The sequence below is a fragment of the Poecile atricapillus genome, chromosome 13 (assembly GCF_030490865.1).
Source record: "Poecile atricapillus isolate bPoeAtr1 chromosome 13, bPoeAtr1.hap1, whole genome shotgun sequence".
In the NCBI taxonomy this organism is placed as follows: domain Eukaryota; kingdom Metazoa; phylum Chordata; class Aves; order Passeriformes; family Paridae; genus Poecile; species Poecile atricapillus.
In genome coordinates this window covers 1,081,271-1,090,433 of record NC_081261.1, presented here as the reverse complement: position 1 = coordinate 1,090,433, position 9,163 = coordinate 1,081,271, and the positions used below count along the sequence as shown (strand labels likewise).

Here is a 9,163-nt window from a genome sequence, read left to right as displayed (position 1 = left end):
GAGGGACAGGAGAGGGACAGGGACAGAGGACAGGACAGAGACAGGACAGGGACAGGAGAGGGACAGGGACAGGACTGGGACAGGAGAGGGACAGGGACAGGAGAGGAACAGACAGGGATAGACAGGGACAGGACAGAGACAGGACAGGGACAGCAGAGGAGGGGAGAGGGACAGGGACGGGACAGGGACAGACAGGGACACGAGGACAGGACAGGGACACGGGGAGCCGGGGAGCTCTGCGGGCTCCTCCATTCCTGTGGAGCATCCTGCCCACGCCTGCCCGGGGTCTCCTCCGAGGCCATCCCTGGGGACAGCTTGGTGCCGCAAGCTCAGGGCTGTCAGGGTGATTATTTTTACCCTGTTTGTGTCTCTCGAGCCGCTGAATGAAAGCTGAAGGGGACACGGGGAGGGACAGCCTGGCTCTGGCTCACACGCTGCAGATGTGGGGCGGGTGTCAGGGATGTGACGCTGGGTCTGGCTGTCCCCAGAGTGTCACTGCGGGCTCATCGCGCCCTTTCAGGGGGTGGTGGGAGGGGTGGAGGCCTGAATTGTGTCTTTGCGTGACTAAAACTCGTTAAAGGTCCCTGAGATGAGTCTCAGGGAAACCCGAATTTCCCTCAGATCCGGGAGAAGCTGGTTTGGCACTGACTGCGAATCAGCAGGGGCAGGCGAAGGACGGGACCCACCTCAGTCAGAGGTGGGTGTGATTTGGGTTACAGAGAAATGGGTCGTTCAATGGGTGCTACAGATGGGAAAAATCAGGTCCAAAATTAGATGTCACTTATTTGTTCAGCATATTTCCGAGTCTTTATTATTTTTTTTTTAATATTCTATATATTAAGTATATGACATATATTGAATGTAGACTAAATATGTAAAGTTATTAAATTGTACTATTTGTATTAAAGACTTATTTGTTTTCTTATTCCTGCTTCCCATTAACCAGTTTTATGTGAAATAAGGAATTGAGCTCTGACATTACTAAGTGCTGTCTTTTCAGGGGGACTCTCACCGGGGCCAAACCTTTCCTCTTGCAGTCTCTCCACATTTGGGTTTTTATTATAATAAGGTGAATTTCGGTAACTAGAACCACGAAGTCACTTTTCCTTTCAACAATCATCGAAGACGGAAGAGGGGGGAAAAAGTCACTTTATAAAGGTAAGGGAGGTTTTAATGAAGGAAGTGGTGAATAGAATGACGGAGCTGGGGAAACCCTGCAGGAGAGGGAGGCGCAGGGAGGCTCCGGGGCCGCCAGAGGGCACCGCGGAGCCGCAGCAGGCGCAGCTGGGCACAGCTGGATGGGGCGGGCACAGCTGGATGGGGCGGGCACAGCTGGAGCAGGGCACAGCTGGAGCAGGGCACAGCTGGAGTGGGGCACAGCTGGATGGGGCACAGCTGGAGCCGGGCACAGCTGGAGCAGGGCACAGCTGGAGCGGGGCACAGCTGGATGGGGCGGGCACAGCTGGATGGGGCGGGCACAGCTGGAGCCGGGCACAGCTGGATGGGGCGAGCACAGCTGGAGCCGGGCACAGCTGGATGGGGCGAGCACAGCTGGAGCCGGGTACAGCTGGATGGGGCGGGCACAGCTGGAGCCGGGCACAGCTGGAGCCGGGCACAGCTGGAGCGGGCACAGCTGGAGCGGGGCACAGCTGGAGCGGGGCACAGCTGGAGCCGGGCACAGCTGGAGCAGGGCACAGCTGGATGGGGCGGGCTCAGCTGGGGCAAAGCGGGGATGATGGCCCTGCCAGGGGCACAGCTGGAGCCGGGCACAGCTGGAGCAGGGCACAGCTGGAGTGGGACACAGCTGGAGCCGGGCACAGCTGGAGCAGGGCACAGCTGGATGGGGCGGGCACAGCTGGATGGGGCGGGCTCAGCTGGGGCAAAGCGGGGATGATGGCCCTGCCAGGGGCACAGCTGGAGCCGGGCACAGCTGGAGTGGGGCACAGCTGGAGTGGGGCACAGCTGGAGCCGGGCACAGCTGGAGCGGGGCACAGCTGGAGCCGGGCACAGCTGGAGCGGGACACAGCTGGAGCGGGGCACAGCTGGAGCGGGACACAGCTGGAGCGGGGCACAGCTGGAGCGGACACAGCTGGAGCCGGGCACAGCTGGAGCCGGGCACAGCTGGAGCCGGGCACAGCTGGAGCGGGACACAGCTGGTCTGGCTGCAGCACATCTGGCAGCCACGGGCTCTCCAAGGCCGGTGCAGGTGAGGGTGCAGCATCCACAGCTGGAGCACATCTGGATGGCAGCAGAGCCGGTGGCAGGCGGTACAGCTGTCCCTGTGCACCGCTGCTGTCACACCCAGGGAGCAGCTGGAGGCCCAGGGGGCTCCCAAAAGCCGCTGCAGCTGGCCCAGGTGTGGGTTCTGTTCCTGCAGGAGCAGGGGTGGGCTCGGGGCTCTGCCCCTGGGCCTCACTGAGATCCTCCTGCCCTCCCTGGTCTCTGCCAGGACCCGGCACTCGCCCAGGACGGTGACTCTGAACGTGGTTCTCGGTGCTGGCTCCTTCACCAGGATCCCTTTGGTGTTTCCCAGTCCCTGTTTCCCAGGAGGGAGCAGCCCCAGCTGAGGAATGACTCCCAGCTTTGTATTTTAACAAATGACCTGAGACACTGAACCGATGCTGTTTACTCGGCTGGGCATGAGCTCAGAGTCCAGAGCTGCCTCCCAAAGGGCTCTCCTGGATACCCTGAGCAGGCCTCCCTGTAATTACATTCCAGGGAAAACAGACATCTCCTGATTCATTTAATATGTGCCACGTTGCATTTAGATATGTAACAGAAGCCCCATTACCTTAAAAGTCCTGCTGTTATCAACTACTGGCTTAATTACAGTTTTATCTAAAAATAGATCAAGTTAACTTGACAGAATCCATTTGTCCTTCTCCCCTGGCTCCCAGAGATGTTTCCTCCCCGCAGTTCCTGCTCCATCATGACCAGCATCAATCCACTGCCACAGCCTTTCCCCAGGAGCTGCTGAGATCCCACAGGCATTTTGCTATTCCTTCACCACGGTCTTCCAAAATTACCAAGCACAGAATCACAGACTTGTGGAGTGGTTTGGATTGGAAGAAACCTTAAAGCCCAACTTGTTCCAGCTCCTGCCATGGGCAGGGACAGCTCCCACTGCCCCAGCTTGCTCCAAGCCCTGTCCAACCTGGCCTTGGGCACTGCCAGGGATCCAAGGGCAGCCACGGCTGCTCTGGGCACCCTGTGCCACTTACATATAAATACAAATATACAAAAATACATATGCATATATAAATATCTAAACACAGAGAGCCCAGGAGGCTCCTCAGGCTCTGGTTATCCAGCTCTGGCTGTTTTTAACCTTTCTGACCTTGGGACCTGCTGCCACCCAGGGGATTCCTGTGGGCAGGATGTGGTGCATCACCCACTGCTCTTTTGTGGTCGTTCCCATCTCCCACCCAAGGTGAGGCCCAGAGCCAGCATCTGCTCATCAGCCTCACTTTCCTCTTTCCTCTGATTGTTGTGTGGTTTCCACAGCTTTGCAGCTGCCTCTCTTCCCTGGAAGCCAAGCCAAGGCAGCTTTCTTCCCACTGGGGAAGGAAAAGGCTCCGAGCAGTGTCTGTCATCAGCAGTGGTGGCTCTGAGGAAAGGTGGCAAAGTCCTGTCTGTGAACATCCCCTCAGAGCTGTCCCAGCTGCTCCCTGGGCTCTGCTGGGCACTCTCTGGCTTTTCTTTTATTTCCCATGTGCTTGACAACCAACACAGACTTTCCTCTCCTCATTTTGGCACGAGCAGGACGAGGCCGTGCTCCGGCACTGCCGGTGGGACTGCAGGTGCTGCTGCTGCAGGGCTGGACCTGGCTGGAGCAGGGATGGATGGACTTGGAGGATCCCAGATCTCCCTGGGTGCCACTGGTGGATCTTTCTTTGCCTCACTGCCTCAGAAGGGTTTTTCTCCCCGCTGGGTGAGGGAGGGAGGGGAGGGCAGCCCAGGACCCCGGCGTGGTGGCTCACTCAGGAATGTCAGCTCCGCTGGATTTTCTGACCTGAACCCATGAGGAAAACAGAACTGGGCCTCCTGTGTCTGAGAGCTGCTCCAGGAGATACCTCACCACCCAAAATCTCCAAGAATTCCTGGTTTTGTCTTTGTCAGCCCAGCAAACAGTGTCAGGCCAGGGCTGGGCACACAAAGCAAGGTCGGTTAGAAGCCGTTCTCCTGGAACAGAGGCACTTGGAGCCGGCACAAAGGAATCTCTGTCTCTCCCCTGCACTGGCATCCTGGCAATTAACCCGGAAAATCGCAGCTTGGCCTTGTCCTGGGCGCTGAGTGCGGGGCTGGGCAGGACAGGGGGCGGCCGGGGTCCGGCTGTGCGGGGACAGGGAGCGGCCACAGCCCCACTGGGAAATGCCAAATGAACGGGAAACTCGCCTGATCCAGAAAAAAGTGAGGAAATCATTTGGGTTTCTACACTCAGCTGGATTTAGGAGATGTGTGTCCAAAACCCGGAAAAATTAAGAGTCACCTGATGAGAGCATCGTGGAAGAGCCTGAGCTGGAAGGGATCCATGGGGATTGTTGTGTGCAGCTCCTGGCCCTGCACAGGACATTCCCAAAAATCACACCATGGATCCAGCGTGGGCATCCTGACAGAAACACCGAGCTGCTCCCATCCCCATGGAACAGCCACTGTGCTGGGAGCACCAGGCAGAAACCCAGCCCTGCCCTGCCAGGCTCTGCTGGAAACATCAGAGCTCATCACAGCGGCCTGGGCAGGGCTGGTGGGGCAGATAAGCCCAGCATGGGCTGTGACAGCCTCGAGTGTGTCACAGCACTGGCACCACCGTTAGAAACACTGCAATTAACTGCCCAGGCTGGGCTGATGGATGTGCAATTACTCCTGAGTAATTAAGAAATATTCTGCATTGGGTTTGCCACTGCTCTTCTCACTGAAAAAGTGAGAGATGAAGCCAATTTAAAAGCAGTTTTTAAAATTTTGGGGTTGTTATTTTCACCTTTTTTTTGTTTCACTTTTTACTATGTAAAGTCCTTGGCAAACCTCCCTGCAGCTGATAAAGGCACAAAGGAGTGAGGGAATTGCAGGTACAAAAAGGAGGGCGGTGAGGAAGAGTGTAAGTCATGCTTAAAGGGTATTGTAGGAACTACAGGTCACCCAAGTCCAGCCCACTAGGAAACAAATATTTAATTGTACAGTAAATAACATATTTTTATGGTTCCAAAGCAAATCTCAGAAGCCACATGAATATAAACAGGCATGAGATGGGCTCAGCCCTTGGCTGAGGGATGGGGACAGCAAAGGGACGAGAGCAGGAGGGGAACAAACAGGGCCAGACCTGTTAACTGGAAACTGTGACTGCTGTTGGGGGACAGCTTTGTAGGGAAAGGGACCAATGCTCTCTGCAGAGGAGGCTGTTGTGAGGGGATGGGCATTTCAGTGCTGGCCCTGGCAAGCTGGCACTCAGCTGGGCACAGGCAGAGTGGGCAGTGGTGCCCGTGGGATCCCCCGGGGCTGCTCTGGTGCCCGGAGCACCTCGGGACCCCCTGGAAGTGCTGCAGTGTCCAGCACAGGGACAGTTCCTGGCACAGGGGGACAGTGTCCAGCCCAGGGCAGTGTCCAGCACAGGGCAGTGTCCATCACAGGGCAGTGTCCATCACAGGGCAGTGTCCAGCACAGGGCAGTGTCCAGCACAGGGCAGTGTCCAGCTCAGGGGGAGTGTCCAGCACAGGGCAGTGTCCAGCACAGGGACAGTGTCCATCACAGGGCAGTGTCCATCACAGGGGGGCAGTGTCCAGCCCAGGGCAGTGTCCAGCTCAGGGAGACAGTGTCCATCACAGGGCAGTGTCCAGCCCAGGGCAGTGTCCAGCCCAGGGCAGTGTCCAGCTCAGGGGGACAGTGTCCAGCACAGGGACAGTTCCTGGCACAGGGGGACAGTGTCCAGCACAGGGCAGTGTCCAGCCCAGGACGGGACAAAAATTCCTCGAATTCAAAGCTACAGCCACACTGCCCATTGGGCTGCTGGACACACAGACAGGCTGGTGCAGGGACACAGGGACAGACTGGCACAGGGACACAGGGACAGACTGGCACAGGGACACAGGGACAGACTGGCACAGGGACACACGGACAGACTGGCACAGGGACACATGGACAGACTGGCACAGGGACACACAGACAGACTGGCACAGGGACACACGGACAGACTGGCACAGGGACACATGGACAGACTGGCACAGGGACACAGGGACAGACTGGCACAGGGACACACAGACAGGCTGGTGCAGGGACACACGGACAGACTGGCACAGGGACACAGGGACAGACTGGCACAGGGACACACGGACAGACTGGCACAGGGACACATGGACAGACTGGCGCAGGGACACAGGGACAGACTGGCGCAGGCACACATGGGCAGGCTGGCACAGGGACACAGGGACAGACTGGCACAGGGACATACGGACAGACTGGCACAGGGACACACGGACAGGCTGGCACAGGGACACAGGGACAGACTGGCACAGGGACACACAGACAGACTGGCACAGGGACACACGGACAGGCTGGCACAGGGACACAGGGACAGACTGGCACAGGGACACACGGACAGACTGGCACAGGGACACACAGACAGACTGGCACAGGGACACAGGGACAGACTGGCACAGGGACACAGGGACAGACTGGCACAGGGACACACGGACAGACTGGCGCAGGGACACACAGACAGACTGGCGCAGGGACACAGGGACAGACTGGCACAGGCACACATGGGCAGGCTGGCACAGCTCCCTGCTGGGCAGCTCCTCCTTTTTCTTATAATCATTAACTTCAAAAATGCAAATCCGTTTTCTGGTTTTTCCTCCCTTTTCTCGGAAGTCATGCGGGCTGCAGCCTCTCTGTTCCTGCCCTCCCAGCTCCTCCAGGCCGGCTGGCTCAGCCCTCCGGGGATTTCCTCACTGCACCCAGTCCCTGGGGACCCTCTGGGTCACCTCTTGCTCTGTCACCGCTCCCTGTGCTCCTCCGACAGCCCAGAGAGTCCTGAACGATGTGCAGAGCCAAGGACAGGCAGAGGCCACATGGGCACAGGGAAAGGTGACACTGGGGGATGCAGTGACACCACAGGGCTGCAGTGACACCACAGGGCTGCAGTGACACCCCAGGGGATGCAGTGACACCCCAGGGGCTGCAGTGACACCGGGGGATGCAGTGAGGCTGCAGTGGCACCAGGGGATGCAGTGACACCCCAGGGCTGCAGTGACACCCCAGGGGATGCAGTGACACCCCAGGGCTGCAGTGACACCCCAGGGGATGCAGTGACACTGGGGGATGCAATGACACCACAAGGATGCAGTGACACCAGGGGATGCAGTGACACCCCAGGGGATGCAGTGACACCCCAGGGGATGCAGTGACACCAGGGGATGCAGTGACACCCCAGGGGCTGTAGTGACACTGGGGGATGCAGTGACACCACAGAGCTGCAGTGACACCAGGGGATGCAGTGACACCCCAGGGCTGCAGTGACACCAGGGGATGCAGTGACACCCCAGGGCTGCAGTGACACCGGGGGATGCAGTGACACCGGGGGATGCAGTGACACCGGGGGATGCAGTGACACCCCAGGGCTGCAGTGACACCGGGGGATGCAGTGAGGCTGCAGTGGCACCAGGGGCTGCAGGATCACTCAGGATCTGGCTCCTTGAACCCCAGCCCCAGGAACAAACCCTTTGTCCGGGTTTCCGGGCACGGCTGGGATATTCGTGGGGATTTCCACAGGAATTTCGAGAAGCTGTTTGAAGATGTTTGTACGCAGGAAAGGCAGTGGCCTTGCCTAATTATGAGAATGAAGATGATTTGCACTGAAGCCAGCTGAAACAGGGAGTTGCTGTAAAGTGTCCCATGTGTAGGGCTGGTCCCTGAGAGGAAAATCCCCATCCAGATTCCAGGAGGAGAGACAGAAAAAGAGGGAACACTGAGGGCTGGGACTGCTGAGCAGCACCAGGAGGAAATCACTACTTACACAGGAGAGAAGCAGCGCTCACGTCCCTCGTGCGGGTCGCACCAGGGCTAATGCACAGCAGACATCTCTGGAGCCCCTCCAAAAAGGAAACTAGAGTTTGGTTTGGGACCTTCTGTTTCTAATTCCTGGAAACACAGCTTCAGCTCAATTTCACAGTGGTTTGTGACATTTTTCCAGTGGTTATACAAATTTTAGGAAAACATTCCTCTCCTTGGAATTGTCTTGTGATAATATAACCCCGCTTAAGTGGTTGGAGGTTTCGGATGGCTTCACACCCCTCAGAGGGGCCTGTGAGAAGCAGCCCTGTCTGCCTGGCATGGATCCTGCCTCCTTAGGCACAGGAATCCTTAGGGATGGGTTATCCCTGAAAGTTTTTATGATGCAGGTGCTGAGGCCCTGGCACAGGTGCCCAGAGATGCTGTGGCTGCCCCTGGATCCCTGGAAGTGCCCGAGGCCAGGCTGGACAGGGCTTGGAGCAGCCTGGGTTAAATTCCCTGCCCATGGTGGGGGTTTGGAATGAGATGTTCCTGAATCTCTTCTGTGTGTCTGGGCTGCCAGGTGCTCTCTGGGCAGGGCTCCCTGTCCACAGGTGCTGCTGGGAGAGGGAGCAGTTGCAGACTGTCAGCACTGATGGCATCCAGTGTAGGGTGGGCTGTCAATGCCACCTCCAGCTTTTGGGGGAGCTTTGCAGAGCTCCTGGCAGGGGCAGCTGTGCTGGTTACCCAGCCTGGGAGCACTGGTGTGTGCTGGAATCCTCCCTGGAGCCACTGGGACTTGCCTGAAGCTCCTGTGCAGCCAGAGGCAGGGCTGGTGTGGGATGGGACACCTGGGTGTCCAATGCAGGTGGTGGCCAAACCCTTCCTGTCCTGGCTCTGGGCTTGGTGCAGGTGCCACCTCTGGGTGCTGCCTGCTGCTGTCCCATCTCCAAGGGACACAGCTGAGTTTTTCTGGAACAGGATGAGGCACTCTTACACCCCCAGCTCCTTGGGGTCCTGCTCCTCTCCCCACACCCCCGTGTCACACCTGTGGAAGGGTTTGTCCATGGAGCTTTATGAGACCACAGCTCCCCTGTGGAACCTGGAGAGAGGCTGATCTTTCATGTTTGGAGAGGAAATGAGTGGCAGCTGCCTGGCTGGGCCTTTGAGGGGATTTTGTACT

General features: G+C 57.9%; 1 long non-coding RNA gene across 2 annotated transcripts; it reads left to right on the top strand.

Annotated features, from left to right (window-relative positions):
* The first annotated feature begins 208 nt into the window (after positions 1–208).
* On the top strand, positions 209–5,060 carry LOC131583912 (uncharacterized). Of its 2 annotated transcripts, none has more exons than XR_009278630.1 (3): positions 209–697; positions 1,001–1,158; positions 2,898–5,060. It is a non-coding gene; the product is annotated as an uncharacterized LOC131583912 (long non-coding RNA). The 2 variants fall into 2 exon arrangements; XR_009278629.1 differs by having other exon boundaries at positions 2,450–5,060.
* Positions 5,061–9,163: the final 4,103 nt, after the last annotated feature.